The sequence below is a fragment of the Notothenia rossii genome (assembly GCF_949606895.1).
Source record: "Notothenia rossii genome assembly, chromosome: 5".
In the NCBI taxonomy this organism is placed as follows: domain Eukaryota; kingdom Metazoa; phylum Chordata; class Actinopteri; order Perciformes; family Nototheniidae; genus Notothenia; species Notothenia rossii.
This window is the reverse complement of record NC_136903.1, coordinates 66,360,468-66,377,143: the sequence shown is the minus strand read 5'-3', so window position 1 is coordinate 66,377,143 and position 16,676 is coordinate 66,360,468. Positions and strand designations below refer to the sequence as shown.

Here is a 16,676-nt window from a genome sequence, read left to right as displayed (position 1 = left end):
GAGCCTAAGTGTCTCTGCTTTGGTCTCTGTGAGTGTCATAGCTTTGGGTGTTGCATGAGTTGCAATGAGGCTTACATACTCTTCTGCGACTTTTGCTGCTCGTGTGCTGTCACTTGTCTTTGACGGTAGAGGGTGTCGAGACATGTAGTCAGCTGGATTGTCAGCTCCCTTTCTGTATTCCACCTTGAAGTCATATGGTTGAAGCCTGAGTCCCCATCTTTCAACCCTCGCAGGTGGTTTCGACATGGGATTGTTCCATATGATTTCCAGTGCTTTATGATCTGTCACTAGTTTGAAAGGATGACCATATATGTGACCCGCTCTATCGAAATCAGTCGGAAGTCGGCAAATTCAGATGATTAATACAACTTTGAAGCTTGTAACGGCATAATTACAAGCGGAGAACGGAGTAATGTAACGTCACAGCAGGCATAACAACAGCCGGTGTTTCTCGTGAGGGTTTTCCCCGGGAAACAAACGCAATACACACAAACGCAAAAAGACACAAACACACACACCTATACACACACACACACTCGCAAGCTTCCCCCAGACCAGTAATCCAAACGAAAATATCTTCCCTCCGTAGTATTTTGATCATTTGCTCCGCTAATAATCAATCAGATCGATGGATTCCAGAGAAGAGAAAACTTTGAAGGCCTTTTTCTCAAAATGATGACTCGGTGACAGTCATGATATAATGTGACATATTTCACTTAATACTTGGAGAACAAAAACAATCAATATATCATTAGAAAGCTAGGAATATCCTCTTTCCAGCAGTGTATACAACTCAAAATGTGTCTTCGGGTCAATGCGACTGATTTCGATAGAGCAGGTCACATATGTACAGGTGGAAATGTTCACAGCTCCACACAATAGCCAGTGCTTCTTTTTCAGTCTGGGAGTATCTCCTCTCTACATCACATCCATTGTAGCATTTCCACTACAGCGCGGGGCTCGCTTTAAGCGTGCCGAGCCGTGCGGGGCCCGTTTTTGGTTGCCTTTCCACTTAGCGTAGTACCGGCTAGCGGGTACTATTTCACAGTTTTCTGGCCCCATAAAATTGTGGTTCTTTCCGGGCCAACAACCAGGCTGAGACGGGCTGAGTATGCTAAACTAGAGAGAGAATCACTGGCAAGGGGGCTACAACTACAACAAGATGAACATATTTGACCGTGATTTAATTGTAATACATGTTTCAAAATGATGCCGAAGTAACAACATACTGATACCGGTTAGTAAAAACCATGAATTATTGCTTTGACAAGTCTACAGACAAGACGGTAACCGAACAACCTTTTAAAATACGTGTTGTCTAAATGGAGATCGGCTAAGCTAACGCACTATATGCTCCGACCGTCCACACTCACAACAACGGCCTATAGAGACATAAATAAACCAGCGATTGTATTCGCCATGACACAGACAGTCTGTAGTTTGTACTTGTTTAACTTTTGTCTAGTTTCTGGACAGATATGAGGAGCTGTGAGCTTGAGTGCTAACAGCTAACGGCTGATGTTGTTTTTCTGGGGTTCTCATTGAAGATGACGTCACGGCTCCGCCTACACTGCGTTACTGTAGATACTACCCCTGTTCCTAAACTGTAATGGAAATGCGCCATTAAAGTGAGCCAGTCCTAACGAGGCCTAGCCATACCGAGCAAGGCCGAGCGAGGCCGTGTAGTGGAAATGCGTCATTAGAGACCTACTTGCATATGCAGAGGATAGCACCCAGTCCCACAGGGCTAGCATCCACTATAAGTTCTGTCTGTCTGCCAGGGTACAAGTTAGGGCTGCTCAATTAATCGTATTTGAATCGCAATTAAGATTATGGCTTGCAACGATTATGAAAACAACATAATCGAAATAAAACGATTATTTATTTATTTTAATAAAAAAAATGTAATACACTTTTTTTTTTTGTTATTGGTTTTTCAGTTGAATTATACTTAAAGTTCAGGGTAATCAACTGTTAAAAACATACTGTTCACATTTTTTTTTTCAATGAATGGATGTTTTCAAAGTAAATGGATAATCGTTTTTAATAATCATGATATTAATTATTGACCCAAATAATCGAGATTATGATTTTTGCCATAATCGAGCAGCCCTAGTACAAGTATGACATGACTGTGTCGCTAGACTGTCTTTCAGTGTCTTTAGAGCAGCTTGCTGTTCTGGGCCCCATACCCAGGGTGTGTCTTTTCTGGTGAGCCTTCGTAGCGGCTCGGAAATGGATGAGAAATCTTTGATGAACCTGGAGCAATAAATGGCCATGCCCAGCAGACTTCTGACCTCACTCTGATTTTCAGGATCTGTGGAACGATGGACTGCCCCAACCTTTTTGGGATCAGCTGAAACACCTTGCGCTGAGAAGATGAAGCCGAAAAACTCAAGCCTGGATTTGTTGAATCCACATTTCTCACGATTAAGTGTGAGACCACTATCTTTCAGTCTCTGGAACAGGGCTCTGAGGTTGTTGTCATGCTCAGCCTGAGTGGCACCATGAACAATGATGTCATCGCTGAGATTCTTCACACCTTTCAGACCATGCAGTGTTTGGCATATGGCATTTTGAAACACCTCAGCAGCAGAGGATATGCCAAAACTCAGTATTTTGTAGCGTCTTAGCCCAAGGTGAGTGGAAAATGTTGTGATGTATCTGCTGTCTGGATGAAGCTCTCAGGTCAAGTTTAGAGAACACTGTTGCTCCGTTTAACTCATGTATCACGTCATCCATTGTGGGGGTGATGTGTCTTTCCCTCTCTATGGCTGTGTTAGCCTGACGCATGTCAACACAAATTCTTACTTTGTCGGGGTCTTTAGGCTTGGGTGGTGCAACAATAGGTGATACCCATGGAGTCGGTCCAGTCACCTCCTCGATGATGTCCTCTGCTTCTAGCTTGTGAAGCTCATCCTCAACCTTCTGGCGGATGTGGAATGGTACTCGTCGATGTGGTTGACATCTATGTCAGAATTTATATGAAGCTTTACCTGAACATCTTTCAGTTGGCCTATTCCCTTAAACAGCTCGGGATTGCTTTCCAACAGCTCATCTGCGGCTGTGAGATGCTGTGGTCTGGATGACACTGCTTTGACAATTTTAATCAGTCCCACTGTTTTGGATGTCTGGTAGCTTAGAATATTAAATCCATCTCCTTTAATCACAAAGCATGTGCTCATTGTGTTTTCCTGTCCCTTCTCCGCATTGCAGCTGAATAATCCACGAACAGGCAATGGAATGTTGGAGCGGAATGGATACATCTTTGTTGTTGTGGGTAGGCCTGTCGCGATAATCGATAAATTGACTTATCGTACGATAAATAAAAATGGACTCCATAACTTTTCTGAGCTCGATAAATTGCCGTTTACATGCTTGTTTGTTTACATAAGGATGTGACCAGCATTTTAGCTAGGAGCGCTGTGGCTGCCAGACGAGCTGTGGCTGCCGGCCATGCGCGCTGTGAGGGGCGGGGCTGACACACAGCCAGGTCAGGACACTCTGTGTGCACGTGCAGCAGCGTAGCAGCCAAATTAATAATATAGCGAAAAGCGGGAGACAACATGTGACTTACTCGCGGGGAATTTAAAGTGAAATGGAATTGGTTACAAAACCTACACATCTCGATTCTCCGGTGTGGCAGTATTTTGGATTCAAGCCAAATCAACGAGGCCAACCTACGGACTTGAATGAGCCGGGCGGTGTGTCGCATTTGTTTAAAAAAGGTAGCGACAAAAGCAGGCAATACCACGCATTTTAAACTACACCTAAAACACAACCACTCCATTCCGTTTTCCCAGCTGGTAGCAAACACGGCAGCTGGAGATGGAGAGCCCCCACCAGGGGTGGACTGGGACAAAAATTCAGCCCTGGCATTTTCTGTCCAGACCAGCCCACTACATTTTCAGCGGACACTACATAGAAGTCCACTAAACTTGCGGCATCTTCTCTCATGCATACTACAAAGGAGAGTCATATTCCTTGATAGCAGTTAACAAATAAAGCACTTAACTATGAACTCAAGGACTAAAATTGACAGCTATATCAATCAACCTTTATTCATTATAGTGTCAAATCACAACAGAAGTTATGTCATGACTAGGGGTGGGACGAGACTAACGGGAAGAACCCTTATGCTACCCTTTCAGTTTTTAGTCTGTGACTGTGAAAATCTTTTGGTGTAAGCCCAGTATTAGTTAAAACCAGACTCGGACAATAATAACAAAAAAATATCCTGACAAATAATCTAAATAGAAACATATTACAGACAGTAGCAGCATTAGAGCTGAAACTCACTCACTCATTATGAAACCATAAATAGAGAATTGGAAAAATATATATATATATATACTGTAGCTGTGTGAAAAGTCTAAGACATGGGTTACAGGTCTGAATAGATATGCATTCTCATATACGTGTATGTGCACAAGTATGTATTGCTCTATACTTCCTCGTCCGCAGCCAGCCAGCTCCACTCCTCACCAAATTCGTGACCTGCAAGAAACAGCAAACAGAACTTGTACTCAGTATCTGTGCACTGACAAATATATGTAGCCATGTAGCCTTTTTGTGACGTAGTGACACTTAGTGAACAAATGTATCCGTCATGAAGGATGACTTAAGTCTCAAAAGAGCCCTAAGGCCTACCTGCATAACTGTTAATTGAACTTAAAAGATATGCAGATGTTTGAAATTAAAACCATCAATATGAAAATCTTCAGCCAGGAAATAATCATAATCAAACCTTTTGTTTCAATCTGAGACAAAACAAGTTGCATAATAAACTCACAAAGTCAAGACGAAGCTCTCAGATATGATGGATGACTAAAGCATCATAGAAGAACTTCTAGCAGGTCAGGAAAACCTGTTTGACAGGAGATAATGGTAGCAGAGAATATAAAGAGACATTTATGAATTACCAATTGTCATTTTATCACACATATAGTATGTTTCTTCACATAAACCTTTAAACATACACATATTGCATTCCTCTCACCACATGAAATAAGCTCAGGAACCTAAAAGTGGCCCAGTGAATGATGGAGCCTTAGGCTCTCATATATAGGGTGGTCCACCTAAAAGAGAGATGGAAACATTATTAAGTCTCATCATCACAAATCAAGTATGAATTAATATAACATTATAAGACACATGACATACTCAACAAATCATAGACTTCTCAAAAAGTGGTGAAGTGGTAAGGGAGCGAATCCTCGAACATGGACGGAGGGGGAACAACTCCTCAAGCTCTCACATGTCAAGTGGTCAACCTGAGAGGGAATCGGATACATTATTAAGTCTGAAAAATAAATAAAATGTTTTCCTCTGTCCTGCACCTAGAGTTGAAAACTTTTGGGATGTGCGTTTCTTTCAAAACTTTTTTAAATGATGAAGTATGAATTTATACAACATTAAAAAATACATGATAAACTTACCAAATTCTAACAATGGTCCCAAATGAGAGAACAAGTCCACATATAGAACAGAGGGAGAACGACTCCTCAAATATATCAGAACAACCTGTAATGGAGAATAATTGATAATTTAGTGTACATGATCACACCATTAAGGATCAATACATAAGCACAATACAACTTCTGAAAAGCATCATTAAAATGACAAATAATGAATTACTACATCAATAATGTGTGATGTGTGATAATAACAATAATATTAAATATTTCTCGCCTTATCAGTGGAGCAGGTTTTTAAGCAGCTCACTCTTCTCTGCAAGTCTGTCTATCACAGAGTCAGAGTCCAAGGACATGAGGATGTCTTTCTCTGTGGCCATCAACATAAATGCCTCCAATTTATCAGATGAGAGGGTGCTTCTGAGTCTGTTTTTAATAAACTTCAAAATTGAAAATGTGCGCTCACAAGCCACCTGTGTGAGGGATAATGTAAGCAGGTATTTATAAGCAAGGCCTAGGACAGGGTATGCATCTGTTAGCATGTTGAAACGGCGAAGTATCTGGTAGCAGCACAGAGGGCATTCTTTGCAGGAGCAACAGTTTATGGGAGTTATCTCAACCTCTTCTGTGTTGTCCTCCTCACCACCTGATCCATCTTCTACTGTTCTTGCTTTGTACTCTGCCAATGGGGATGCCTTCAGCCTGTTCCACTGGAGTGCAAAGCTTTTCAACTCGGCCTGCATATTTTCCTTGGTTGCCCTGCTGTCAAATCCTTGCAAGCACTTGCTTAAGTCTTGAAGGGCAGACTGGGGAAGAGCACTGGTGCAGAGCTGAGGGAAGTTTCTGGGATCCAGACATGCCAAGTCAGCATATAGATTGCCGTGTGTTAAAAAGCGCCTATGAATGGCTTCAATTGCTGTGTCCATGATCCGGTTATGCACATTCACCTCATAGGATTTTTCTGCATCATCCAGGGTCTCATCCTGAGCCATCTCTCCAGGCAAGACTTTCTTCATCCTCCTCCTCTTTTGTGGCAGTGTGGCCTCCACTTCAATGTCCGTGTCATCTCTCTCTTGGATTTCTGTGTTTGTCCAGTTGACAAATGTGTCTGCTGCTTTTTTTACAGATTCAAAATCTCTTCCCAAGCTTTTCAGCGTATCCTGTGTCGATGCCACCATTCTGTGAGCAGAGAGGATGTCCAATCCTGCCGTCTGAAGGTATTTAGACAATGGAGAGGTATGTTCAAATATGCGGAGGAAGATTTGAGCCATCAAGATCGTCTCATACTTGAGCAATGACTCTGCATATCCTCTGGCCATGACACGGATACATGGTTTCACTGTTGCCTGTTTCTGTATAGCTGATAATGTCAACAGCACATCAACGTACAGAACCATCTTCCGGTTTTCCAAAGGAGCCAAACACCTTCTTCAGGGCCTCATGCTTGGCCCACCAGCGTGTCTCGCCAATAGGAGCAAGGCGTCTACGTCTCTTGTTTCGGCCTGACTCTTCCCACACATTCATCCTTTTATATGACTCTTTGATGAATACCGCAATGCCATTGAGGAGCGCAAACAGGGACCCACTCTCAATAACAATCTGGGTTGTGTTTGCAAGCACCAGATTTAGTACATCTGCGTAGCACCATACAGTACATGCACCTGGTTTGGAGATTGTGCAGACAATAGTGAGGAGAATCCTTTGTATTGGCCTTGCATGTTTGATGCCCCATCAGTCGCATTTTCAATGCACATGGTCTTGCTGAGGCCCATTTTGTCCAGAACTTCTGACAGCATGTTGACAAAGGCCTGTCCAGTGGATGAACTGCACTTCAGCACTGCAACAAGCCTCTCATGAACAACATCAGTAACATACCTCATAATTATAGAGCATTGATCCTGAGAGGTGATGTCCTGTGTTGTGTCCAGCTGCACTGAAAATATTACTGCTTTCTTGATATCACTGGAGATGTTTTTTTGAATGAGATGGTGAATTGCATCTATCATTGAGTTGACTGTGGTTTTGGAGAGTAAAGTTACAAGGGAGCCTCTGCCTCTCGTGCCACCAGACAAATGCAACCATTTTTCGCTGTTCTCAATGCAGCTGTTCCAGGGGTGCTCTTTTAAACAGAAATCATACTTCCCCAGTAGAAGTATGAGTTCCAAGAAATTACCATGATCAACTGTGTGGTCTTCCAGAGTATATGCTGCCTCATTTTCTGACCTCCTGTATGCAAGCCCCCTCTTCCCAAGACCCTTGATGACATCTACGATGCGCTCCAAAACCTGCCGTCTCTTTCTGACCTGCTCTCTGTGCGCCAACATCTGACTGCCACCAAACACACTGCTGATATCAGCACTGGCGGATTTCAAGAGGTAAGCTTCAGCACAGTTTCTGTGTCCACTGCTTCTCTCATGCTCCTTTGTGCGCTGGTGTATATGCCTCCAATCTGACATTCCACTGATGAACAGACTGCTATCAGTTCTCTTACCGAATGCCATGCAGATGAAACAATACAGCATGTGACGCTCTGGACAGTATGTCAGCCACCTTCTACTGGTGCCGTCTCTGCTACAGAACACTTTCTGCACCACTGGATTGCTACTTTTTTGCTGAGGATGGTCATTTAAAAATGACTGGAGATTTCTCTGATCAGGTTGTGAAAAAAAAAATGTTATTTGACTGGCACACTCATAGCTCTCAACAGCTGTTTCCCTCTCAGGTGATCCTGTCTTTGGGCTGACACACTCCTCACTCTCTACAGCCAAACCACAGAATAATGTACAAGATAAAAGATTGTTCATATTGAACGAAACGTTCGCGAGCGTAACAACACTAGTGGCTTTGCCATGTTTTCATTATGACACTTAGTGTTTTCCAATGCAAAAAAGTCAGATCTTTGTGACAATACCTGAAAATGCTCAAGACAGCACTATACACAGCCATTTGAAAACTACAGTAAAAGTAACACATTTACAAAGAAATTAAAGTTACACACAAATTATGAAATAGTTATCACTTCAGTAAACAATAAATGAATTGAAAGATTACAATAAATTCAATGGCAAATATTGCAAATTAATCTAATTATTTCCTATAGGTTTACTTATATTTTTTGCTAAAATTCAAAGTATCTCATCTGTGTTTACAATACAGCTTGATTCCGCCGCTTCATCTCTACTTACAGCTCGTTGGTCCATGTGAACGTTTACTTTTGCTATGGCTACAAGAAACCGCTGACGTTAGCAGCTCTTAGCTAGCCTAGCTAAATCATCTGAACAATAAAAACCCATAATATCACAATTCGGCATATTTAAACAGAATCAACCACAACTACCAACATTCACAGCCCTTCAACTCTGGGTTAATATGTTGTCACAAGTAGGACTATGCAGTTAAGTTTTCTACTTTTTTTTTGGACATGTCTCAAAAATGTAGCCTAGCCAGCCCAGGCTAACGTTACTTACCATGTATTCCTCCACTCGCTCGTCTCCCGGCGCAGCAGCACCTGCTGGGGCAGTGACCACGGCACCAAATAGGTCCGTCAATTTAGAATATTTAGCAGCCTCCACCTCCAGAGAGTTCAGCTTTTTAAGTTGCAGTTTTTCAGCGCCACCCGGGCGTTTCTTCTGCTTATCCATTTTCAGCGCAGCAGCAGCCCGTCCCGCGACTCCCACCCATGCCATGAGGTCCCGCCCCACCCTGGTTTGTGTTGTGATTGACAGCACTGTCAGGGCTCTCTGAGCCTGTCAGCCCATGATTGATTGACAATGACAAACAATAGACCAATAATATGTGTCGATGCTGGCAACACACTGCTAGCCCTCTGTAGCCAATTGGCCGGCCCAATTGGAGGGAATTTAGAGGGGAAAAAAAGAAAAGAAAAAACATTGCGTTCCGGCCCACATTGGGTCAACGGCCCACCGGGACGATGCCCGGTATGCCAGATGGCCAGTCCACCCCTGGCCCCCACCTTCCCGACAGTTTACGATCAAAGATGCATTTGCCCGACAATGCAAACATGTTGGTGTTCCTACATTGGTGTACTCGAAAACTTCGAAAAACAGATTTGGATATGGCCTGTTGAGGCATCTGGGTCTTTGTATGGACAGTGGACTGTACACATGACTGTTGTTTTAAGGAGATTTGTTTTGCTTGTGAGACAATGTGTGCTCATATTGATTTATTTATCTATCCATCTCTATATAGATAGATAGATAAATATATATATAAATATATATATTTATCTATCTATCTATATAGAGATGGATAGATAGATGGATTGAGAGCTCTGTTTTCCAGCCTGAGTCTATTTAGTTTATTGTTTTGGTTGTGTGTGATTTAATTAATTTATTATAATTTAATTAATTTGTTTTATTTATTATATATCATTTATATATTTTAATATTATTTGAAATTTCATTTGCAATGTTGAATGTTCAATAAAAAGTTCTGTTTGAAAGGATGTACTAGAATTATTATGATATATTATCAGTATGTCAGTGGTCTAAAATGGTCTTACAATAGTGCCGACAATATTATCGTTTATCGCAATAATTTCCAGGAACATTTATCGTCCAAAAAAATTATTTATCGTGACAGGCTTAGTTGTGGGGCTGAGTTGTGGAAGAGGCGCCAGGTCTCTGAAGCTTGATTCACTGACACAGTTTGCTGTAGCTCCTGAATCGATTAAAACAAACATGCTATTTTCATTTAGCTTGATAGGAGTCTGTGGCAGCTCTGAAATATTGTCAGCTTCAGCTGCAAAAACATAAGCATCGTCACTGCTGGATGAGTTATGCTCTGTTTTCTCATGTGGTGCTGCCCCTCTTATGATGAATCTTCTTACAGTAGCATGCGTGTTAGCTCTGCTTTGTGCCTGTCCTTTTGTGTCACTGTCTTTAGATCTTGAGCGACATTGTTTTGCAAAATGATTTAGTTTACCACAGGCTCTACATTGTTTGCTTTTAGCAGGGCATTCACCATCATGGGGATGTTTACCTCCATAGTTTCTGCAGTGGTTGCTTGAAAAGTGTTTCTCCGACCAATTACTGCTGCTTGGATGCTTCTCTGCAGTCTTTTGATCCAGCCTGTTGACTGTAGCTGTTGTGCCCTTTTCTATGCCACTTGCTTGCAGTTCGGACAGCTCCATTGTTCTCCCATGGTCTACAAGTGCATCTAGGCTTGAATCTGGTTCTCTCAGTGCCTTTCTGAGCAGTCTGGATGATGAACAGCTTTGTATGATTTGGGTTTTAATCTCCGCATCCATGCTGGTAAACTCACAGTTCCTAGCTAACATCCTCAACCTTGTGTGATAACTGTCCAAAGTTTCACCTAGATCTTGCTTAGGTTTTCTGAAGATGTACACTTGATATTGGACGTTTTTCTTTGGTGAGAAGTATGTAGATAGCTTCTGCTTAGCGTCTGCATATTTGTCATCTTGTCCTGCTACATGTAGTGTGTCGTAGATATCATGCACACGTTCTCCCGCTAAGTGCAGCATTAATGCCTTTAGCCTAGCATCGCCATTCATGGTCATAGCAGTGGTGTAGTTTTCAAACCTTTGCATCCATTCCATCCATCGAGGTCCAACAGAGCCAAGGTCCGTTTCTGTGTCAATCGGTGGGAGAGAAGCGGTATTCACGGCCATTGCTGCTGCGATGCGTCGACTACCAAGTTTTCGTTTTTAGCTTAGCGTAGTTAGCTTAGCCTCACTTAGTCCGTCTTTCTTCCTTTTCTTTTCCGGAAAACTCAATGAAGTCCGTATTTATCCTTCGTGTGTCCTTTCGCCTCCTCGTCGCCAATGTAATGTTTCCATGTTGTGATTGGACATGAAAGACTCAACTTGCTGGACGTTAACAGGGTTTATTAACCAGTGCTGGCTCACACACGTTATAAATGCTTACTGTGCCAGTGACGTGCGGTGAGGTTCATGGTTGGTGAGGCACTGACTCTTTCAGAGTCAGATTTACAAATATTATATTTTGACCTTAATCGAAATATTCGGCTATTTTCAAAAGCTCTTTTAGTCTGATGCTTCAATTCATTTTAAACAGACCGTTCAACAAAAGGATACCCAACATCTAAATATTGGATTGTTCTTTCTTAGTAAGATCCCATTTTCATTACAATTGTGGTCTTACCTTGACTTGAAGATGAAGTCCATGCTATCCTTCTGGACAACAATCTCTATTAGTTTTTGTAAAAGTCCTCCTTATCTTCCTGTAATTTGAAAAGTCTAGCTTGTTGTTTGTGTCTACCGTCTCTGCGTAGAATAACATGTGCGCCGCCTTCAGTGCGGCAGAGGTTATGGCTGCCTCCCCTTGTGCTTTTTTCATTGCCGTTGTATGATGAGACCAGCGAGCCTAAATATCATATATACGTGAAATAAGTTATTTAGAGACTATGGATGGCGAGGATAAATGTAATAAAGGGATCTACAAACATTACATTGGTGACATACAGTGAGATGTTAACAGGCATGCGCTTAGTGCCCGCGCTCCAGCCAGTTTCTGTGGGGTGACGCATTCTGAGGTGAGGCAGAGCTCATCTGTGCCTCACCTCACCCCACAGTAACTGGCTTGAGCGCGGGCAGAAAATAAGTGCCTGCGTTAAATTAGTGCCCGCGCTCCAGCCAGTTACTGTAGGCTTACCTGAGGCAGAGCCCGTCCCTGCCTCACTTCTCATCGCTACCCGTAGTTGTAGCGGAGCTCGGCAAATTTGCTGATTTTGACTTTAAAAAGCGATTGGAATCATACATAAAGCACATTTACAACACAGATCAGTGGAGACATTTTATTATTATTACTATTTAGTTTTTCTTTAGTTGTTTTTCTGTTACATTGTCATACCGCACGTGGCGTCGCACGTCGCTGGTATACAGCAGGGGGCGTAGTTATACTGAGAGCACAATACATTCACATACACACCTGCAGCCTGGCTGGGAGTTTGTGTGTGTCCTCACACACCGACTCACAGCCTCGCCGCGTCCCGCCGTCTCAGGGAGGAGAAATCGGCGGAGCTGCAGCTGAGAAAAGATTGAATGTGTGTGTGTGAGGAAGTCCGCAAATTGGTCAATTTGGACCAATCCACGGACTTAACGTAACGGCTTCGCGGACGTAACGTAAAGGCTCCACGGATTGGTCCATTTGGGTATGGGCACGTCAATGTACCAAGGAAGAAAAAGAAAAATCTCCAACGAGGTGTTCTGGGGCAGCATAGACAGGTCTTTTCTGTGTTAGAGTTTTACTCTCTACAGCAGTGGTCACCAACCTTTTTAAGCCCAAGATCACCGACCTCGGTCTAGGTGAAAGGCGAGATCTACCTATTGCAGAATTGAGTAAAAAGACGGCCCAGACAATGCTTCCAATTTGAGGCCTTTTATATTGGCTAATTGCATCTGAATTACTGTTAAAATGAAGGCTCCATAATCAGCTCACGGCATATAGGCAGGGGTAAAGTGCTATTTGGGGGCGGACCTCACCTCCTCTAGGGGGGTCCGGGGGGATTTTCCCCCGGGAAGATTTTTTTTTAAATATTGAAGTTAAAAGCATCAATCTGGTGCACTTTGAGAGAAACATGAAGAGATCTATGGATACCTCTCTCAGCACCCATATGAAACAGAACTGTAAACAGATTTTCTTTTTCTTTATGGATATTTTATAAATCACTCTCCTTTTTACATTAAATTACATTACTTTTAAACTGTATTCTTGTTTTACTGCCATATAGTAGGCTATTTCATACCTGTTTTTCATTTATTCTCTTATTGTTTGTATAACTATAATGATCATATGAAGGTGTGCCGCGGAAATAATCTTTTGAATAATTTGTGACAAAACCGTTCTAAACACTCAGAGTCCTTTAGCTCACCTGAGCCCCTCAGTCTGACAGGAGAGGACTCTCCTCCAGCTTGTTGTGGAAACAGCTCCTTATGTCCGTTAGTGCAGCTAGCTAACCAGATGCTAACATCACGGTCCCCGCTAGCACCGGTCCCTCTCTCCCACTCTCCCTCTCTCTCTCCCTCTCTCCCTCTCTCTCTCCCTCTCTATCACACTAAATGCGCTATTGCCACACACACACAGAGCCGAGCTTGAATGACACAAGCACACGTGTATTTCCATGCAATCTCTGATTGGTGTAGTGTCTTGCCTCTGTTGCGTTCACTGAACACGGGAAATTACAGTCCTGCCGTTGTCTCTTGTGTCATGATGAGGTTCAAGTAAAGCACGGTTAATGTATTATATTATTGAGGTGTCTCAAATATACGTCAATCAAGTGGCACCTGCTAACGGGGTGGTGGATGATAGGGTTACATCTAAAAACGTATTTTTCAAACATTATTATTTTAATTTAATTTGTCTTTCTTTTGTTACTTTTTTTTTTAACGGTCCGTGATCTACCCGCACCACACTCGCGATCGACCGGTCGATCGCGATCGACTGGTTGGCGACCACTGCTCTACAGGGTGTACTTTGAGGGTTTGTGACTTTGCAGACCGTTTACATCAGTGGACACCAACCTTTTTAAGCCCAAGATCACCGACCTCGTTCTAGGTGAAAGGCGAGATCTACCTATTGAAGAATTGAGTGAAAAAGACGGCCCAGACAATGCTTCCAATTTGAGGCCTTTTTTATAGGCTAATTGCGTCTGAATTACAATGAAGGCTCCATAATCAGCTCACGGCATATAGGCAGGGGTAAAGTGCTATTGGAGGGCGGACCTCACCTCCTCAAGGGGGGACCGGGGGGATGCTCCCCCGGGAAGATTTTTTTTTAAACATTGAAGTTGAAAGCATCAATCTGGTGCACTTTGAGAGCAACATGAAGAGGTCTATGGATAACTCTCTCAGCACCCATATGAAACAGAACTGTAAACAGATTTTCTTTTTCTTTATGAATATTTTACAAATCACTCCCCTTTTAAACTGTATTCTTGTTTTACTGCCATATAGTAGGCTATTTCATACCTGTTTTTCATTTATTCTCTTATTGTTTGTATAAAAATGATCAGGTGTGCCGTGGAAATAATGTTTTGAATAATTTGTGACAAAATCGTTCTAAACACTCAGAGTCCTTTAGCTCACCTGAGCCCCTCAGTCTGACAGGAGAGGACTCTCCTCCAGCTTGTTGTGGAAACAGCTCCTTATGTCCGTTAGTGCAGCCAGCTAACCAGATGCTAACATCACGGTCCCCGCTAGCACCGGTCCCTCTCTCTCCCTCACTCCCTCTCTCCCTCACTCTCTCTCTCCCTCCCTCACTCCCTCTCTCCTTCTCTATCACACTAAATGCGCTATCGCCACACACACACAGAGCCGAGCTTGAATTACACAAGCACACGTGTATTTCCATGCAACTCTCTGATTGGTCTGGTGTGTTGCCTCTGTTGCGTTCACTGAACACGGGAAATTACAGTCCTGCCGTTGTCTTTTGTGTCATGATGAGGTTCACGTAAAGCACGGTTAATGTATTATATTATTGAGGTGTCTCAAATATACGTCAATCAAGTGGCACCTGCTAACGGGGTGGTGGATGATAGGTTTACATCTAAAAACGTATTTTTCAAACATTATTATTTTAATTTTCTTTTTCTTTCTTTTGTTACTTTTTTTTTAACGGTCTGCGATCTACCCGCACCGCACTCGCGATCGACCGGTCGATCGCGATCGACTGGTTGGCGACCACTGGTTTACATGCATAAAAACCTTCATAACACACAAGGGGACGGGTAATAACCAGAAAAGCATGACATGGGACCTTTAAGGAAAGCATTTGTGAACACCTATTTACTTCCCACTTCTGGTGTTTCTTATGATGCCGAGCACATCCATGATGCTGGGTTTGTAGGATGAAAGTCCTTAACAAACTTACTCAACTTACTCTCCTTTAGCAGTCCTTCACATACTAGTTTATGGCCATCAACCATCAATGTGTTTTCCAAGCATTTAATGAAGTTGTGCGCTTTGCACAGAATAATGCCTCACCTTTTTGTTGAGGATTTTTGACAGTACCATAACTTCCAAACTATCCAACTTAAAAAACGAAAGCCATAAAGTTCTCCTGCAACAAGCAAAACACACTTTGAGTTTCTTAGATATAGGTGTTACACCTAAGGGTAAGGTTAAATGGTTATTTAAGTCAGATGATGATAACCAAAACAAATGTTTTCAAGTACAGACCGTAGAGTTTAAATATCTGTACATTATCTGCAAATACAACTTTAATGTCGCTCACCTTTCTAACACCCTATGTTTTGAAACAGACATGTTTCTAATGAGACAAATGGCGCATTTCCACCGCAGGCCTCGCTCAACTTAGTACGGTTTTGTTAGGACTTGTTAGGCCTTGTTAGGCCCGGCTCACTTTAATGCTGCGCTTCTATTACAGTTTAGGAACTGGGGTAGTATCTATAGTAACGCAGTTTAGGCGGAGCGGTGACGTCATCTTCAGAAAAACAACATCAGCCGTTAGCTGTTAGCACTCAAGCTCACAGCTCCTCATATCTGTTCAGAAACTAGACAAAAGTTAAACAAGTACAAACCACAGACTGTCTGTGTCATGGCAAATACAGTCGCTGGTTTATTTATGTCTGTATAGGCCGTTGTTGTGAGTGTGGACGGTCGGAGCATATAGTGCGTTAGCTTAGCCGATCTTCATTTAGAAAACACTCATTTTAAAAGGTTTTTCGCCTGCAGTCTGTCTACAGACTTGTCAAAGCATTAATTCATGGTTTTTACTAACCGGTATCAACATGTTGTTACTTCGGCATCATTTTGAGAAGTGTATTACAATTAAATCACGGTCAAATATGTTCATCTTGTTGTAGTTGTAGCCCCACTTGCCAGCAATTCTTTCACTAGTTTAGCATATTCAACCCGGTTGTTGGCCTGCTTGTTGGCCCCGATAAAATCATGATTTTATCGGGCCAGAAAAAGGTGAAAAAGTAGCCCCGGGCCGGAACTAGACCTAGTGAAAACGCAGCAAAAAACGGGTCTGGCATGACACGGCACGCTTAAACCGCGCTCCGTGCCATGGTGGAAATGCGCCAAAAGGTATATTGGTATGGACATGTTAAATTGTTGCTCCATGAGACTTTTTTGTGTCAGAAATTGACATTAGTGGCTTTCTGAGGAGGTATGCACTATCCAACCCGATATCACGGCAAGACGTGAACAGGTGACGATTTACCATGCTGGGAGACGTGAAGATGTCACGATTTCGTCCCTTCAACCGTGACAGTTACACGCTATTGTTAACCCATGTT

At 42.6% G+C, this 16,676-nt stretch overlaps 1 long non-coding RNA gene across 1 annotated transcript; it reads right to left on the bottom strand.

The window, feature by feature from the left end:
• Positions 1 to 3,847: 3,847 nt before the first annotated feature.
• On the bottom strand, positions 3,848 to 8,931 carry LOC307040744. The gene is made up of 6 exons (XR_013808591.1): positions 8,882 to 8,931; positions 5,439 to 5,523; positions 5,164 to 5,273; positions 5,000 to 5,078; positions 4,793 to 4,867; positions 3,848 to 4,497 (listed from the first exon to the last, which is right to left on the bottom strand). It is a non-coding gene; the product is annotated as an uncharacterized lncRNA (long non-coding RNA).
• Between the last annotated feature and the right edge of the window lie 7,745 nt (positions 8,932 to 16,676).